Raw genomic sequence first — 17,361 nt, 5'->3', positions numbered from 1 at the left:
GAGACCCTCCCACGGGCCGCTCGTGGCACAGGGTCCTGGGGGCTGCACTTCTGAACACAGGATTTGGGGTCCCCCCAGGTGTGGGCGCCCACCCCTGAGCGGATCGCCGCTTTGCCTCGGCATTTCCGTGGCGGCTGTGGTGCCGCCGTGGCCGCGAGGTGGCAGCACCGGCCGCGGCTCCCGGTTAGGATCCTCTGACTTAGGGGAAACTGTGGGGATCGTCCTCGTCCTAAGTCCAAGTCCATGCTTGTCTAAGTCTGGGGTTTTCTGTAGTGAAATCCCGGTTCACCGGTGACAATGGCTGGGGTCGGGCAGGGTTTGGCTGGCGGCACCCCCACTTCCCGGGAGGTCCGCAGAGGTTCCCCTTGGGTCCCCTGAGTCCTGGTGTCCTGCCCGTGGGACTCCGTGGTGTCCACGCCGAGACGTGGCGGGCACCACACGTGGACTCACTACCCCAACCCAGCCACACAGTCACGGGCGCTCCGTGCTCGGCACAGCCGGGCGGCCGGTGGTGGCAGCGGCGGCGGAGCGACTCAGCTCGGCTCTTTGTTCTGTTCCTGAGCCGGCGGCTGAGCCGCAGGCGGGAGGGCGGGAGGGTGTGAGCAATGGGGACAGAGCCGAGCTACGGGGGGCGTCCCGGGTGTGCATGTCCACAGGACGGAGTGTGTGTGGGGGACCCGTGTGCCCCACAATGAGAGCCTGCCCAGTGGCAGCGCCACGGTAGCCAAAACCACAGCCAGGGAGCCGGCGCGTGAGCGGGTGACGGCTGTCCACCGGCTCGCGGAGCCGCTGCTGCCCACTGAGCCCTGACCCCCGCCCCCACTCCCCACCGCCCGAACCCGGGGACCCCAGGGCGTGGGGGCGAGCGTGTGGTCTTAACACGGTGGCGGCCACGCGGCTCCCGGTGCCACCCACGTCCGCGGGCTCCGCCGGGAACCCGTGCCAGAGCGTGGCGCCCACCCAGGCGGCGGTGGGAGCGGGCCGCGGTCGGCCCTGAGGGAGCCTGTCTCACGGGGGGGGGGGTGTTGGCGGGGTGGCGGGTTGGGGACAATGCCAAGCCTGTGTGGCTGCCAGGGGAGGGGCGCGAGCTGTCTTTGGAGAATTTCGATGGGGTGAGGTACGTGCGCTGGACCGCCCCAGCCCGGAGGTGGGCCTGGCGGCGCCCCAAGGACGGTCTCCGCTCTGATTGGCCGGTGCGGCTGGGGCGGGAATTCTGGGCGGGGCCGGCCGCATTAGAAAAAGCCCGGGCTAGGGTCCGGGACAGGGGTGGGTGGGGGTGGGGGTATGGGTATGATGGGGAAGCCCGGGGGAAACTGGGGGAACTGGGGAAGCGGGGGAGCCGAGGGGTAACCAGGGAAGCGGGGAGCCGGGGCAACCAGGGGAAGATGGGGAGCGCGGGTGGGAAGATTGCTTGGGGCCAAGGATCACCTTGGACTTCTGGAGCCTGGCAGGAGCGGCACTGAGGGCCGGCGGGCCCGGACACGCCGGGGGAGCGGCGTGGGGGTGAAGGGCCCGCCGGGGAGCAGAGCGGGAGGGGGAGCCAGGCATTCATCCCGGTCACTTTTGGTTTCAGGACGTGGCGGCTGGTGGACACGGGGAGCAGGACACGCAGCGGGGACGCCGGGCCCGGGCCCAGGAGTAGCCGGCAGCCACGGCAGCGGAGGACGGCGGTCTGCCGGGCAGGTGAGCCCCTTCCCCTCGCGGCCACGCCGCCCCAGCCTCCTCCGACCGCGAGGAGGGCCCGGGGCGCGAGGACCGCGGCGGGAAGCGGCCGCCCGCCTGGCAGAGCGGCAGGAGACAGGCAGACGGTAGCACGGGTGACATCGGTCTCGGGGGTTGCCGAGACGGCGCGGGCCGGGGGGCCTTGTGCCCGCCCGGGGCGGAGCGCGCTAAAGAGGGCAGAGCGAGTCGAGGGGGCTGCCGGCGAGGGAGAGGACAGAGGGCCGCAGGAGCCCACCACCTGCACGGACACCCAGGCCCGGTCACACTAGGACAGGATGAGCCGGGGGCACACTCAGCAGGGTCCCCAGCCGCTACTTCACCCACTGTAACCCACTCAGGAGAAGGCGCAGGAGCGGCTCCGGGGCCGGCACCGCGGCCGCCGGAGCCTCGAGGGCAGGAGAGCGGGACGAGGGCGCAGTGCCGAGGGGCGTCACCGGGGGCACGGCGGGCGGGCACCAGAGATTTCTGCGGCGAGGAGGCTGCGGGCCCGCCTGGCGCCGTGCCCGCGTGGCACTGCACCGGGGGCGGCGGCGCGGGGAGACACTGGTCCCCGTGCGGCCCCCGGGAGGGGAGGAATAGACAGTCAGCATCCAGGGGAGTCAAGGACGCAGGCAGGACCAGACTTGGCGAGGCGGGCAGGGCGGCGTGAGTGCGAGAGGCGGGGAGATGCGGGCACAGGCAGGGGCGCGGCGCAGCGGCCTGGCGGCGACCGAGCGGGCGACGAGGCGGCGCTGGCTCCGGAGCCGTGGCCACGGCGGGCCGCGGCGAGGACGGAGCAGAGATCGGCGTCTCCTCCGCGTTCGAGCGGAGACCAGGTGAGCATCCCGCCCGCCCGCCCTCCGGCCCCTCCTCCCCGTGGCCCGTGGCCAGCGCTGACCCGCGCCCTCTGCTCTCTCTCCAGCCAGGTCTCCGTGGGGGCGGCAGCGTGCCAGCCGGCGTGGCCGGGCGCCAGGAGGCGCAGAGCGACATGACATGGTCCGGTGAGACGAGAAGAGGGCGGAGCGCCCGGCTGCTCAGGTCAGTGCAGGTGCGGGGCGAGGCTCCCGGCCCTCAGCGGTGTCACCTCACGCCTGACCTGTCTCTCTTCTCCCGCAGAACACCGTGGCCGGCGCCCACCGCGGGGACCGCAGCGCCCAGCTGGTCTCTGTCCTTTGCTTTCCGGAAGGAGCCCACACACAACTCACCCTTCGGGACCTCAGAACCCTCCAGATGACAAGGTGAGCCCCCCGCCCCCTGCGCCCCGTGCCCCCTCCCTGCGCGGGCAGGTGGCACCGGGCCAGGGCTGGCACTCATCCCGCCCCCCTCTCTCCCCGCAGAAATGGTGCTACCCAGCTCACGCCTGGGCCTCGGACCCCGGACTTCTTCAAGTCCCTCTAGCTCTGACTCGAGAATATGCTGCACTTAGAACCACTACACACCCCGTCTCAGGAACCAGCTCCGAAGGTGAGCGCGGGCACTCCTCTCCAGAAGCTTCCGCCCACCCAGCCTGGCCGGCCCCGCCCTCACGCCCCGTCTTCTCTCTTCTCCGCCCGCAGGTTAAGCCAAAGGACTCAGATCGGCGACACCAGCACCACCGGAAGCGAGCAGCCCCCGCGGCAGCACCGGCCCCCACGGCCATCCCACCATCTCAGCTGCGCCCCAGCCCGGGCTGGAGACCACCCCAGCCGCCCGCCACCAGCACCCCCCTCTCTTCTTTCTTCCGACTTTCCTGTCTCTGTTTTTTCCTTCTTTCTTTCTCTCTGTCCTGGCTCAACAGCCCAGCACCGGGACTCCGCGTCCCCCAAACCCCTGATTAATTTGCACTATGAGTCGTTTGCACTGGTTTGGGGTCCCGGGACCGCCTGAGCCTCTGAGCGTGTGCGTGAGCGTGTGCATGAGCGTGTGCGTGACCACTGCCGAGTGTGCCGGCCCCCTCGGGCCGGGGCCGCCCCAGCCCCCCGCCCTCCGTCACTGGGGGCGCTGGGCGCGGCCGAGTGCGTGGGGCCCTGCCCCCCCCTCGCCCAGTCTGGAGGCTCCGCCCACAGGAGCCCCTCTTGCCTGTGTCCCTCCTCACCCGGCTTCACCAGAAGCCGGGCTTCATCAATAAATCCGTTACAGCATTTGGTCTCCGCGTCTTCCGTGTGCCGCGGGTGTGGGTGGGGGCACAGGGGAAACATGCGAGAACATGAGAAAACATGAGAGGTGGGGGGGGGGTGCACAGAGGGATGGCTGGGACCCCTCACAGAGGGGTGGGTGGGACTCCTCGAGGCTGAGGGACCAGGCGTCCCTGCAGGGAGGGGTGGGGCTGGGGCTGGTGAAAATAAGGGGGTGCTCAGTCATAAGAGTGCCCCCCACCGAGTCTCTTGAAGCCATACAAGTGAAGAGAAGGGGGTGCTCAGTCATAAGAGTGCCCCCACCGAGTCTCTTGAAGCCATACAAGTGAAGAGAAGGGGGTGCTCAGTCATAAGAGTGCCCCCCGCCCCCCCCAGTCTCTTGAAGCCATACAAGTGCCTTGTGGGCGACACCCCAGGCCTTCCTCCCCCACCCCCAGATCCTGAAGGCCTGGGCTGGGGGTTGGTGTGAGGACTCCTCTTAGGGCCTTGGGCTCGGTGGGGGTGGGGGTGGGGCGGGGGGCTCGAGCTCACAGGCACACAGAGCTGTCCCTCCCCCTCGCTCTGCGGTGGGGAGCTGGGGGTTGGGGGCATAAAGCAGACATGAGGTTCTGCTCAGCGGCCTGAGGCCCGGGCTGGGGGAGCTGCTGGCTCCGCAGCCAGGGGACAGCCAGCCAAGCAGAGAGGGGGCAGGGGAGGGAGGGGGAGGAGGCAGGCCCCGAGGCGAGAGGCCTGGGAGGGAGGCAGCGAGCAGGCGGGAGAGGGAACAGGCGGGGGAGGGAGGCCAGCAGAGGGGTGGCGAGTGAAGAGAGGGGAGGAGGGGAAGATGGGGGATGGGACGGGGCAGTGAGGGGTACCAGGGGGTGAGGAAGCTGAGGGTCTCACACTGAGGCCCTGGGATGGGGGTGACGCAGCCCCCGCCCTGGGCCCGGCTGGGGCCTCTGGCCGGGCTGGCGGGCGCTCTGCTCCGAGCCGGGCCTCCGGGCTGGGGCCCCGGCGGGGGCAGCGCGGGAACAGGAGGAAGCAGCTGTTGGGAATGAGCCTGGGGTCCCAGGCCCCTCCGGTGCTCAGAGCCAGGAAATGCCTCCGCTCAGATAAAGGCTGCTAGGAAGGCCTGGGAACCCCTTCCCCGGCCCTTCCGCCCAGGATGCAGGGGCCTGAGAAACCCACCCCACCCCGGCCACCCAGGCTGGCCATCCTGCTTCCACCGGCCGCCGGCGGGCGGTGGCCACCACCGTGCACAGGGCAAAGGCCACTCAGAGAGGCCCGGCCGAGGCCCTGGTTCCCCGTCCCCGGAGGCTGTCGTGGGGCCAGCCCCCACCCCGACGGGCTTTGTGGGCGAGGACCCCATCCACTCGCTGCCAGCGTCAGGCCTGCACAGAGCCGTGGCACAGCTGGGCACCTCGAGGGCGGCCCTCTGGGCCGGGACGGAGCGAGGGGAAACAGGAACACAGGGGATCGGGGCCCTGGGAAGGGTGCCGGCCCTCGGGGTCATGGAGTTGGCAGGGCCATGTCACACACACACGCCACGTCACGTACACACACACGCCGCGTCGCGGTCACACTCTGGGCTTCCCCCAGCGTGTCCGTGTGTCCCTGTGTCTGCCTGTACTCACAAAATCCGGCACAAAGGCCTCTGGGAAAGGTGCAAAGGCCTCTGGGATATGGCTAGAGGGGGTGCCGAGGTCCCCATTGTCCCCCCACCTCCCCTACTGGACGCACCCTGGGCGGCCATGCTGGCCTCTGCTTCTGGGGGTTCAGGCGGTGGGACCTGGGGGGACGAGGCGCCTGCGGGAACCCTGGGGCTGAGGGGGGGGGCACAGGCCAAGGCCGAGCTGAGCTGCTGCAGGCTGAGCCCTGCCCCGGCGGCCGGAGCAGCCCCTGCTCCCCTCCCCCCGTGGAGCCTCGGAGCCTGGAGGAGGGGGGGGCCGCGGCTGGAATGTGTTTACCTTCGGCCCAGCCCGGTTTCCTGCTTTTGAGAAAGGGGCTTAGAGAGGCTGTTAGGCGGGCTCCTGCCCCCCACCCCGGCACGTTCAAAGCGCCCCGCGCTGAGTGAAGTGTCACGGGGCAAACAGGGGCTTGAATTTCACTCCCAGCCCGCCGGCGGGGCGGTGTGGGGGCAGGGGCGGAGGGGGCTGGGGCGGAGGGGGCTGGGGCCGGGGGAGGGGGCTGGGGCGGAGGGGGCAGGAGCCAGGGGAGGGGGCTGGGGCGGTGGGGGCTGGGGGAGGGGGAGGGGGCTGGGGCGGAGGGGGCAGGGGCGGAGGGGGCTGGGGCAGTGGGGGCTGGGGCCGGGGGAGGGGGCTGGGGCGGAGGGGGCAGGAGCCAGGGGAGGGGGCTGGGGCGGTGGGGGCTGGGGGAGGGGCAGGGACCAGCGGAGGGGGCAGGGGTGGTGGGGGCCGGGTAGGTGGGGGCAGGGGCTGGGGCCGAAGGGCAGGAGTCTGGGAGGCCCTGGGAACGTGGTGAGGGGGCAGTGCCAGGCGCCGTGCCCCCCCCCCCCGCCCCCGGGACCCGGCACAAAGCCCAGGTGCTCACTGGGCCCCCCGGGCCGCGCGAGGGGGAGGCCGAGGGGCCAGGCCACCCTGTTTCCAGACACAGGACTGACACCCGAGTGTCCCTGTGTCCCTATGTCCACGTGCAGTCATATCTGCGTGCTCACATGTGCCTCTGTGTGTGCGCCCTGTGTGTCCAAGAGTGTGTACACGTGTGTGTCTGCCCTGTGCACCCACGTGCCTGTGCAACCCTGTTCGTTCACATGTGCATCTGCTTGTTTCCATGTGTGTCCACGTTTGCCTGTGTATTCCTATGTGTTCACATGTCTCTCTGTGTGCCCACGTGTGTCTCTGTAATCCTGTAGATTCGTGTGTGTCTGCACATGTCTCTTTGTGTGTCTGTGTACCCACATGCATTCATGTGTGTGTCCTTGTGTATTCCTGTGCGGCCACATGTGTCTATGTGTGTCCGGGTGTGGCTGTGTATCCATCTGTGTTTACATGTCTGTGTCTGTATATGTCTTTGTGTCCCTGTGTTCCATAGCCTAATGTGTGTCCTTGTGTATCCCTGTGTTCACATGTGCTTGTGCATGTCATGTGTGCCCCTGTGTGTCCGTGTGTGTCCGTGAGGCCCTGTGTAGTCACATGTGTGTCCTTGTGTGTGTCTGTTCTGTGTGTCCCCGTGGCCTGTGCACAGCCTCATGTCCTCCTGCCCTAGGGGGTGTACACAGCGTGTGGCTGTGGCCACGTGTGGGGTCTCTGATCAGCTCTTTAACCCGCTGTCTGTCACGTGGACGGCAGGCACGGACGTGGGTCCTGTCTGCTGGTGGAGCCAGTGCTCATGGGGCGGCTGACTGTGTGGCCCAGCCCGTGGTCCAGAGTCCCAGGAGGGTGGGCGTCAGCCTGGCGTGTGGGCCTCGTGCCTTTGTGTGTCCACGTCTGGGCCCGGATCTAATGGCCCAGAGCCTGCCCTCCGGCCGGGGAGGGGGCCCGGGGCTGGTGGACGGGACCCTGCTGCCCAGCTGAATGGGGACAGTGGACGGAAATGCAATGCTGCCCGTAGGCCTGGCGAGGCCTGTCCGGCACCCGGGTGTCCCTCCCTGGAGCTGCAGGGGTCTGAGTCCTGAGGGGAGGCAGAGGCCCAGGCCGGGCGCCTCAGCCACACGAGGCCAGAGCCTCAGCCGCGGGTTCAAGCCCCCACCCGGTTCAGGCCAGTCCCCTCCCTCTTTCCCCTGGCCTGTTGGCAGGGTCCACGCGTGTGTCGGAGAGACAGAGTCCCCAACGGGGATGGAAGGTTCTAGAAAGAGGGCGGCAGGCTCTGGCGTCCTCTCGGCCTTGCTGACCACGCCGGCCAGGCCCAGGCCGCCCGTCCCTCCTGCCTGCCTGCTCTCCCCGCCGCCCCGCTCCCCCTGCCCTGGACCTCTCCCCTCGGCCGCACCTGGGGCCCGGCCTGGCCCCCGTCCAGGTGGGGGCCGGCCCTTCCTGGAGGCCCACCTGCGGCGGGCCTGCTGGGAAGGGGCCGCGCGCGCCCCCCGCCCGGCCGTTTCCTGGAAGCGGCACTGAGGCCGCTCTGTTCGCTGTCAGCACCGTGCCTGCCGCACACACTGCGCCCTTGTCCGCCATCACCGGACACCTGGCCGGACACGGGCGGGAGCCGGGGGGCCGCGGAGCAGCCAGGGCCTGGGCTGGACCAGTAAACAGAGTGGGCGCCAGGCGAGGGGCCCTCGCCCCCGCTTCTGCCCGGCGCCTCCGCCCGCTCCCCACGCCGGCCCCCCGTGCCTTCCTCCCGGGGGCAGGGGGCACCGAGCAGACCTCAGGGTCTGGGGACGCCATGCAGACCTGGGGGGGCAGGGGGCGACGTGCAGACCTGGGGTCAGGGGGCGCTGTGCAGGCCGCATGTTTGGGGGCACCGTGCGGGCTGAGGGGCAGGGGGCTCCGTGCAGGCTGCAGGTCCGGGGGCGCTGAGCAGACCCCGGAGTCTGGGGGCACCGTGCAGACCGTGGGCAGGGGACGCTGTGCAGACCTGGGGGGGCAGGGGGCGCCGTGCAGGCCGCGGGGTCCGGAGGCTCGGGCTGCAGGCTCCCAGGCCCTGCAGGAGCACATGGCGGGAGCCCGGGCGGTGGGAGTGGGGCTGGAGCCAGGCCGGGGGAGGGGTGGTGGTGTGTGTGGCAGGGAGGGGAGAAGCGGGCCCAGGCTCCCCCTGCTCAGGCCCCCCAGGGTTCAGGAGGGTGGGGGTGACATGCCGCAGCAGCTTGGAGCCTGTGGGTCTGGTATGCAGCCCCGAGGGTGGGTGGGAGGAGGGAGGAGGGCGGATGGCGGGAAGACCGTTCCCTGGGCTGGGGCCCGAGCAGGGAGCAGAAGGAAGAGGGGGGTCGGGTGGGATTCCTGGAACTGAGGCCCGACTCGGGGCGCAGAGCCGCCTGGCGGGGCCGCCGGGCGGGATCGGGGGGCGCAGGCGGGGGAGCCAGGACCGGCAGGGGAGAGCAGGCGTGCGGGCCTTGGGGGGCTGTGGCTGCAGGGGGTGCGTGGCAGAGGGAGGCACGGGGTGAAGGGTGCTGGGGGACGGGGCTCCGGGGCCTCTCCCTGCCCTGCCCCCTGCCCTCACGTGCAGACAGGGGGTGGGGGAGCGGCAGGACGTGGGGCGGGGTGGGGGGCCAGGGTTTATTCAGGTGGCCTTCAATCACACCCTGTGTGTGCAGAGCCCCCATTGGCTGGCGGTGATATCACCCTGTGTCAACACCCCAGCAGGCACAGCTTCCTGGCCAGGGTTTATGGAGCAGACCGGCCGCGGCCTCCGCCCCGCACCCCACGCCCCACACACTGGCCCACTGTTCTGGGTCTGGGGGCGGAGGCCACACCACGGCGCCCGCACCCCCACCGGGAGCGGGGGCCCAGGCCCAGCCTCCACCGCCTCCTCTCTCTGGAAGGGGCCTGAGGGCTTTGTGGGGCACAGTGGCCTCTGGGGTCAGGCCCAGAGGGTGGGGGGGCTCCGGGGGCCCCTCCACACAGGGGTCAGCCCTCTGCAGACCTTGGCAAAGCCAGAAGGCTCCCCCCACCCCCCTTTCCGGCCCCTACGCTCCGGCGACCATCCGGGGCCGCAGGTCACTGGCCAGGCCTCCCTGCCTCCAGGGAAGGGCCAGGGGGCAGGCAGGATGTGGCCGAGACCCTGGCTTCCCGGAGCCCCTGCAGGGATGAGGCCTGGGAGGGGGTCTCTCTGCAGACTCTGCAGACCCCGGGGGGGCTGTGCTTCCCACTGGCCTCCAGGGCAGCCCGGGGTCCCACACGCCCCTCCCCCCAGAGCTGAGTGAGACCACACGGCCCGGGAATGCTGTGAGGCGCCTGCTCCCCCGAGGGGGCCCCTTCCCCAGCGCCGCCTGGGGCCCAGCTGGGATGCATCAGGCTACAGAGGAAGCCCGGACCTGAGGACCAGGCGCTGGGGGGAGGCCGCCCCTCCGGGAACCCAGCTTCGAGGGGCTCGGACCCCCAGGATGCCCCAAGACACCCCGTCCCTGTGGGCTGGTGCAGGCAGGCCCGAGGGGTGTCCGTGGCTGTGGCCAGGGTGCTGTGGGGAAGCAGGGGCTTGTACGGCCCTTCGCCCCCTTGTCCGTGGTCAGCCCTGTCACTAAGAAGGGGGTGCTGGCGGAGGGGACGGAGCCCCCCAGGCCCTCAGGGGGGTCCTGCGGGCTGCCCCCACCCCAAGCTGAGCTTCTCTCTCGTCCTGCCTGCAGCCCCTGCCTTTGTGCTGGGCCCCCTTCCCCAGGGCCCCGCCAGGGCCAAGTCCACACACAGGCCTCGGCCCCTCACCCCCTCACCCCCTCCTTCCAGCCCCTGGGTGGCCCCCTCCCCTCGCCCCCCGGCCCCTTTGGAGGGTGAAGGACCTCACCCGGGACTCGGGGCAGAGGGCATGTGTGCCAAGAGGGGCCCCCGGGGGACACGTGGCTGTTTGCAGTCCGGGAGGCGCTGAGATAAAGCGGCTGTTTTCCCAGTGGGAGCGGAGCCAGGGGGGCCGGGGGCCCGGGTCACAGCTGGGCCGCCTGCACGGAGCCGGGGACCATTGCACAACAAGGCCCCCGCCACGGGGTGGTGGCCAGAGGAGGCTGGCCGCCCCCCACCCCTGCCCGTGACACAGCTGCCCGTCGGGTCCCAGGGTCCCCCCGAAGGTGGCCAGGAGGGTCCCGGGGTGCCGGCCTCCCACGTGGGGGACCCCGTTCCTCGGCAACAACCTAATCAAGGCCGCGCTCCACGGCCCCCGAGACCTGGGTGGCACGGCCCTGCCCGCTGCCTGCCCGCCGGAGACCGTGACCCAGACAAGGGGCGGGCCGGGACAATAGGATTAAGGGCTGACACGCCAACATGTCACGTAAACGCGGTGGGAGCAGGGAGCGGGGGGCTCGGGGCCGGGGCTCCGGGGCGGGGAGGAGGGGGCTGCCGAGGAAGTGGAACCTGAGATGGAATTTCAGACGCCGCGGGGGGAGGGGGCTCCGGGGGCCTGGGAGCCTCTGAGCGGTAACAGACCCACCCGCCCCCCGGGCCTGTGGGCAGCACAGGGGTGCCCAGAGCCACCAGATGCCCCGTTCCCAGCTGGGTGTGGGGCCCAGGCCGGCGGGCCCTGTCGGGGAGCCGGGGGCCGGGGGGCCGGGAGGGGAGGCTGGCGGTGGGCTGAGCTGCCCAGCACCGGGGGGCCCGTGGGTCAGGGCACCTCCGCTCCCTGCCATCCATCATGGAGCCGTCACCCAGGAATGCACTGCAGACCCGCCTGCCCCCGGCGGAGGCCCCTGCCGCTCCCCTCCCCTGCCTGCTCCCCTCCTGCACCCCTCCGTTCCCGGTCCCCATCCCCAAGGCCCCTGAGCGGTGGGGACCCCTTCTCTGGCCTGGACCTACCGGGGCCACAGGGGTGTGCACCTCAGTCAGCTCTGGGTGCTCACAGGGTGCCCAGAAACGGGGTGCCCCTCGATGCAGCCGGCCAGCCGTCGTGGGGTGAGCAGGAGGCAGGCTGCCCGCCTGGGCCAGCAGCACAGGTCCCTGCAGAGGGCCTGGGCCCTTCTTTTTGTGTGTGAATCCTCACCCCAGGACATTTTCCCATTGACCTTTCCCTTCTTTATTTTTAAAATATTTTTATTGACTTCTGAGAGGAAGGGAGAGGGAGATAGAAACATCAAAGATGAGAGGGAATCACTGATCAGCTGCCTCCTGCAGGCCCCACATCTGGGGCTGAGTCCGCAACCCGGACACGTGCCCTTGACTGCAATCAGCTCTTCAGTCTGTGGGCTGACGCTCTATCCACTGAGCCACACTGGCTAGGACTTCATTGGTCATTTAGGGAGAACAGAAGAAGAGAGAAAGAGAAACATTGATGTGAGAGAAACACATGGATGGGCTGCCTCCTGCACGCACCCCGACCAGGGCCCAGCGGGGAGGAGCCTGGGACCGCGGTACATGGCTTTGACTGGAATTGAACCGGGACCCTCTGCTCCTGCCATCCATCACGCTCTATCCACTGAGCCACACCAGCCAGGTCTGGGGGTCCCTTTTTAAAAAGTCCTGTGAGTTCTGCCCCCCGAGGCCAGGCCAAGCATGGGGAGCTGGGCAGCTGCGGAGGCCCAGGTGGTCCCCCTGCCCTCCCTGCCCCCCGAGTCTTGGGAGCCTGGAGGAGGGGCTTTGCCCGGAGGGGACAGCTCTCCGGCCAGCACTGTCCGTCCGTCCATCTGTTTTGTCCTTTTCCTTTGTTCCTCTGTTCACCACACACCCATGCCCCGGTTTTTACTGTAACCCCGGAGCTGACCGCTGTCCGGAGGGAGGAGCCTGCAGGAGTGGCTGTTGGCCGCGCCTGAGTCCTCGGTCCCTCCTGGTCCAGCCCTGTCCACCCCCGGCGGCCTCGGGGAGCTCCCAGAAGGCCGTGGGGCCCCCCACATGGGGCTCTCTGGCCTCCAGCCGCCAAGAAGCGGTGCAGCCCTAATGGGTTTGGCTCAGTGGATAGAGTGTCAGCCTGCGGACTCAAGGGTCCCGGGTTCAATTCCGGTCAAGGGCATGTATCTTGGATGCGGGCACATCCCCAGTGTGTGTGTGTGAGGCAGCTGGTCGATGTTTCTCTCTCATCGATGTTTCTTACTCTCTATCTTTCTCCCTTCCCTTGGTAAAAAATCAATAAAATATATATTAAAAAAGAAGAAGAAGAAGAAGAAGAAGAAGAAGCAGGCGCCCTCTGACCTCAGGGTCCCCTGCACCAGAACAGAGTTTCCGTTGCGGTGAGGGGAGACTCGGGGAGCGGCTGGAGCAGGGGTGTGGGAGTGCGGACCACGGCCCAGGCCCCCCGACTCGTGGCTCCGGCAGCACCTGGCGTGAGCAGCAACGGCATGCTGCAGATGGGGAAACCGAGGCACTGAGCGGCGGAGGGCCCCGGAGGGCGGGTCCTCACACCCCGGGTTCCGCGTTGGCTTGGGGGCAGGGACAGGGCCCCCAGGGCGAACCGCCCACAGGGGATGCTCATCAGAGAGATTGCCCCGACACAGTGGAACTTTCTGGAAGGTCAAAGGCTTCTGAGGTGGAAGCTGGCGAAGGAGGCAGGTGCCTGTAACCCGCCCCCCCCCGCACCCCGCTCACCCCCCAGCCGGGCAGGACGGAGGGTGCAGCCGCGTGGGCTCTGGGCACTCCCACCCGGGCAAAGCCGGGTGCTGACCGGGCCCTCCACAGGGCGCTGGGCCCCGGGGGGCGGAGCCCGGCTCCCTCCGTGGGGCGAGGGTAAGGCCCCGGGGCAGAGGGGGGATGCGCCCCAGCAGCTCCTGAGGGACGTACCCTCCTCCCGCCGCCCCGCCATGCCAGGGAAGAGAAGGGCATGTGGAGGGCTCTGGGCAACGCCATCCTGTTTCCAGAACCTTCTCGGGGCCCTCAGGCTGGTCGGGGTCCTGGCTCAGGCTGCCTTCAGGATTCCGGGTGCATGGGGCCTGTGGGTGGGGGGCCGCCGGCCGGTGTGAGAGAGCTCCTCTCCCCATCCTGGCCCCCCGAGGCCTGGGCTCAGGGGACCCCTGGGCTCTGCTGAGGGAGGAAGTGCCATGTGCCTTCGGAGGGCCTGCTGAGCTGGGAGCTCCCGGCCTTCAGTCCCAAGGCCGGGGCTCGAGGCTTGGGAGCAAAGCAAAGAGCAGGCGTGGCGGGCAGGGTGGGGGCCTGTGTAGGACACTGGAGGGGAGGGCGGGCCGGGTCCGCCGGCCGCCCCGTGCTGTGTGGAGTGGGGACCCGCTGGCCCGGCCTGGAGCAGCTACCTGAGCGGGAAGTGGCCGCTGGGGAGACCACGGCTGCGTCCCCAGCTCTGGGCGCCCCGGGGCCCGGCCTCAGGACCCTCTGACCGGGCGTGGAGCCCCCAGGCGTGCCGGCAGCCCCGGCCGGGGACCCCACGCCGCCCCCCTCGCTCTGGGGATCCAGGCCGTCAGAGCAGCGCCAGCAGAAGTGTTTATTTTCAAGTGACATTTTTAAGAAAAACAGCTTCCCCGAAGCTTGACCTTGCGTCTGGAATGCGGGGAGGCAAGCAGCTGTCCACTCCCCGGACCCTGCACGGCCCTGATTGGGGTCGGAGCCGGCGGGGCCCCCTGGGGGGCTCGGGCCGTACGTGGTCCGAGCGTGGACCCGGCTCTGGGCTCTGCTCCCAGTCCCGCTGTGTCCCCAGTGGGGCGCTGACACCCCTCCCCGGCCCCTGCAGGGACAGCTTATCTTGGCCAGCCCGCCGCCGGGGGCCTGGGGCTCCGGGCCATCGGCTCCCAGCAGCACGCGCTGCACCCCGGGGCGCCCACTGTCCCCCTCGCTGGCCCACAGCCGGCCCAGCCCGCTCCGGGGGAGGGTCTGCTCTTGGTGAGCGGCTGGCAGCCCCCGGCCCGCCCCACCCACGGCCAGGGCCCCGTGCCTCTTGCCCGCGGGCCCTCAGGCCACGGCTGGGTCCGTGGGTCCCCTGGGAGAGGATCGTGCGGGGCAGCTGGCTCGGGGACCCCTGCCCTGTGCCAGCCGGGGACTCTCTGCCTGACACCCCCGGGCGGCCAGCCCCCTCCGGCTCGTCCTGACGGGGTGCCCACCGTCAGAGGGTGGAATCCCTCCTGACTCCTGCCCCTGGCAACGGCCTCCACCTCCCGGCGAGGCCAAGCCGGGGGTCCCTGACAGCCCTCCCTCCGCAGAGGAGGCAGAGCACGCCGCCCCAGCCCCCCACTTCCTGTTCGCAGCCCACAAAGCACTACAGGCCGAGCCTGGACATCAAAGGCCCAGGAAGCCCTGGTGCGGAATTAAGTGTAAATGGCCAGCGGCATGTGGCTTGCATTTCGACAAGGACCCCGCCCGCCAAGCTCAGGAGGGCTGGGGAGCTGGCGGGTGGGGAGGCAGCCTGAGAGTCCTCGCCCCCTGCAGCCCTGCAGCTGCCCCTCACTACCCCCACTGCCCCTAACTACCCCCACTGCCCCTAACTACCCCCCTGCCCCCCACTGCCCCTAACTACCCCCCACTGCCCCCCACTGCCCCCCATGGCTCCTGGCCCCGAGGATCAGCACGGACAAGCCCCTTGAGAGAAACCCAGTTGGAGCCCAAAGAGAGGAGGCGAAGGGCCAGGCCTGGGCGAGGCCCCTTCTGCCTGCCAGTGTGCAGCCCCCAGTGTTTGCCAGGCCACTGCCCTCGGGGCCAGCCGGCCTTGAGCGGTGACCAGCCAGTGAGGCACCGGCCTCCCGGGTGCCCGGCCTTCAAGCCTAGGGCACGTGGGACGCGGCAGACAGATGCACGGACCGACAGACAGAGCCCCTGGGGTCCTGCTGGGTGGGAGACAGGCCGGGGAGCAGGGTGAGGGAGCCTGGTGTACGTGACGGGGCCTCCGGCCAGGCTGCAGAAGGTTCCGGGAGAGGGTGGGCAGCCCGGGGGGGCGGGGGAGCTGGGCGGGGGGGGGGGCAAAGAGCGGGGCCGGAGGAGGGGCAGGGGCGCCAGAGCCGGTGACCCGGGGTTATCGGGGCCTCTGCACACAGCGTCTCGTCTGCAAAGTTGGCTGAGCAAACACGGAGCCAAGGGTCGAGAGATAGGCCAGCGCCCCCACCCCCGCCTGCCCTCCGGCACGTCCCCACCAGCCCCGGCTTTTCCGGGTCAAACTCCAGCCCGCCATCTGTCCCCTTTATGACCCGGCGTTCCCGGGGGCCCAGGGGGCCCCGGCCCTGCCCGCCCACCGGACACGCAGCCCCCACCCCCGCTCCCCCCGGGGGGGGGGGCTCCCCGGGCAGCTTCCCCTGGACAAGAGGAGGCCCCCCGGGAGCCGGGGGGGAGGCCCCGCTCGGCTGGGCCGGGTGACTCGGTTTACCCAGAGTCCCCAGAGCCCTGGAGCCCGGCTCCGTCCGTGTCGGGGGGAGGGGGCGCCTTCCTGGGGAAGGCCTGGAGCCCCAGAGAGGGGAGCGGGGAGCTGGGCCGGAAGGAGCCCGTGGGAAGCCGTGCAGGCGGGGGAGGGGTGGCGAGGGGAGGAGGGGGGCGGCTCCAGGGCCCCTTGCCCTCCTGCAGCTGCTGCCTGATCCGGCCTTTTCCCTGGTGTGAGTAACCACTCCATCAATCACGGAGGGCTTAGCCCGGGGGCCGGACAGCTGGGGCTCCGGAGGGTTCCCAGCACCAGACCCACCAGGCAGCACGCTCAGCCCCTCCCCCACGCGGTGCCCGGGCCCCAGAAGGCCGAGGGCCAGAGTGGGGACGGAGCCCGTGCCAGTGGTGGCGGGGGGGGGGGGGGGGGGGCAGCCTGTGGCTCCCCAGGAACCCCCTCCTCCCCACCCGCTCATCACATCCTGAACCCACAGTTCTGCCTCTGGTCCCCGTGCAGGCTGTGGGCGCTCATAGGGCCCAGAGCGGCACCCCCACCAGCCCAGGGTCAAAGGGCTTCGCCGAACCGCTGGGAGAAAGGGGGAGGCTGACCGACGGGGACAGCTGCTCCCCGGTTCTCCAGCCCGGCCACCCAGGGCCGTGTGCCCAGCTCCCTCTTTTAGCCCGAACCCCCACTTCTTCCCAGGGCTCTGGGCGTCAGACATTTTCCAAATTCTCAGGCCCCGCTGCTTCCTCGGATTCCTCGCCCCCCGCCGCCCGTCCCCACCCTGGGAAGGGCTCCGGCCTGGGCCGGGCCGGGCAGAGCAGCTGGCGGGTCCCTGCAGCTGTGAGGTGTGGGGGTGCCAAGGAGAAGAGCCCGGATTAGGGGGCGTCATGGGAAAGCGGTGAGAGAACGCTCCCCACGGCCTGCTGCCCACGGCCCGGCCGCTCCCTCTCGGGGCTTCTGGCCTCCGAGTGGCTCTGCAGGGAGGCAGCTGGGGTTCCCACGGGGACCCCTGTGACCCGCTGGCCATGGGCCGTGCCAGGAGATCCATCTGCCGGGCCAGGCAGCCCCTGGAGCTCTGGCACAGAGGGCAGGGCCCAGCCCACGGGCGGCAATGGGCTGTCCACAGCCCGGTCCTCGCAGGGGCCCAGGGGGCAGCCCGGCCAGGTGTGCCCGGTCCAGGTCGCCCAGGGATGCAGGGACCGAGGAACCACCCCGCCTGGCCGATGAAGGGCGTTTCCCGGCGGGTGACAGACCCTGGTCCCTGCCTCCACGCGAACGCAGCTCGGGCTGCTATGGTCTCCATCCGTCCACATTGCACAGCCGGCCTGTTCTGGATGGCAGCCGGAGGGGTGCTGCACCCACACTCAGGGCTCCCCCTTTGGCCAGGGCCCTCTGTGGACCCGGCTCTGGGGCCTCCCTCAGGCTGGCGGCCCAGACCCACTCCCTCCTCCGTGCAGCCCGAACGCTCAAAATGGCTCCTCAGCAGCCATTTCCCTGTTCTTCCCCCTCTTCCCTCTTCCCAATAAAAACCGGAGCGTTCTCTCTCCTGCTTGGGGGAACGGGACCCCGAGGCCACAGGACCCAGAGACCAGGGGTGGACCACGGCCAGTGCCCCACCACGCCCCTGGGCCCGGCCACCTGAGTGCTCAGTCCCAGGGTCCCAGCCCATCGCCGTGCCCCATGCGGTGAGCTTTCTGAATGGCCAGTGTCTACACTTACCCGGCATCTACACTCAGCCCCTCCTCCATCGTCCACCCCG

The 17,361-nt window shown here is 70.1% G+C and overlaps 1 long non-coding RNA gene across 1 annotated transcript; it reads left to right on the top strand.

The window, feature by feature from the left end:
• The first annotated feature begins 1,931 nt into the window (after positions 1-1,931).
• Positions 1,932-3,821, top strand: LOC311616088. Its single transcript, XR_014793845.1, has 5 exons — positions 1,932-2,537; positions 2,624-2,739; positions 2,818-2,939; positions 3,039-3,165; positions 3,258-3,821. It is a non-coding gene; the product is annotated as an uncharacterized lncRNA (long non-coding RNA).
• Positions 3,822-17,361: the final 13,540 nt, after the last annotated feature.

This window comes from Pipistrellus hanaki (assembly GCF_964339955.1).
Source record: "Pipistrellus hanaki genome assembly, contig: scaffold_53, whole genome shotgun sequence".
NCBI classification, from domain to species: Eukaryota; Metazoa; Chordata; class Mammalia; order Chiroptera; family Vespertilionidae; genus Pipistrellus; species Pipistrellus hanaki.
The sequence above is the reverse complement of the archived record's forward strand: the minus strand, read 5'-3'. Positions and strand labels throughout refer to the sequence as shown.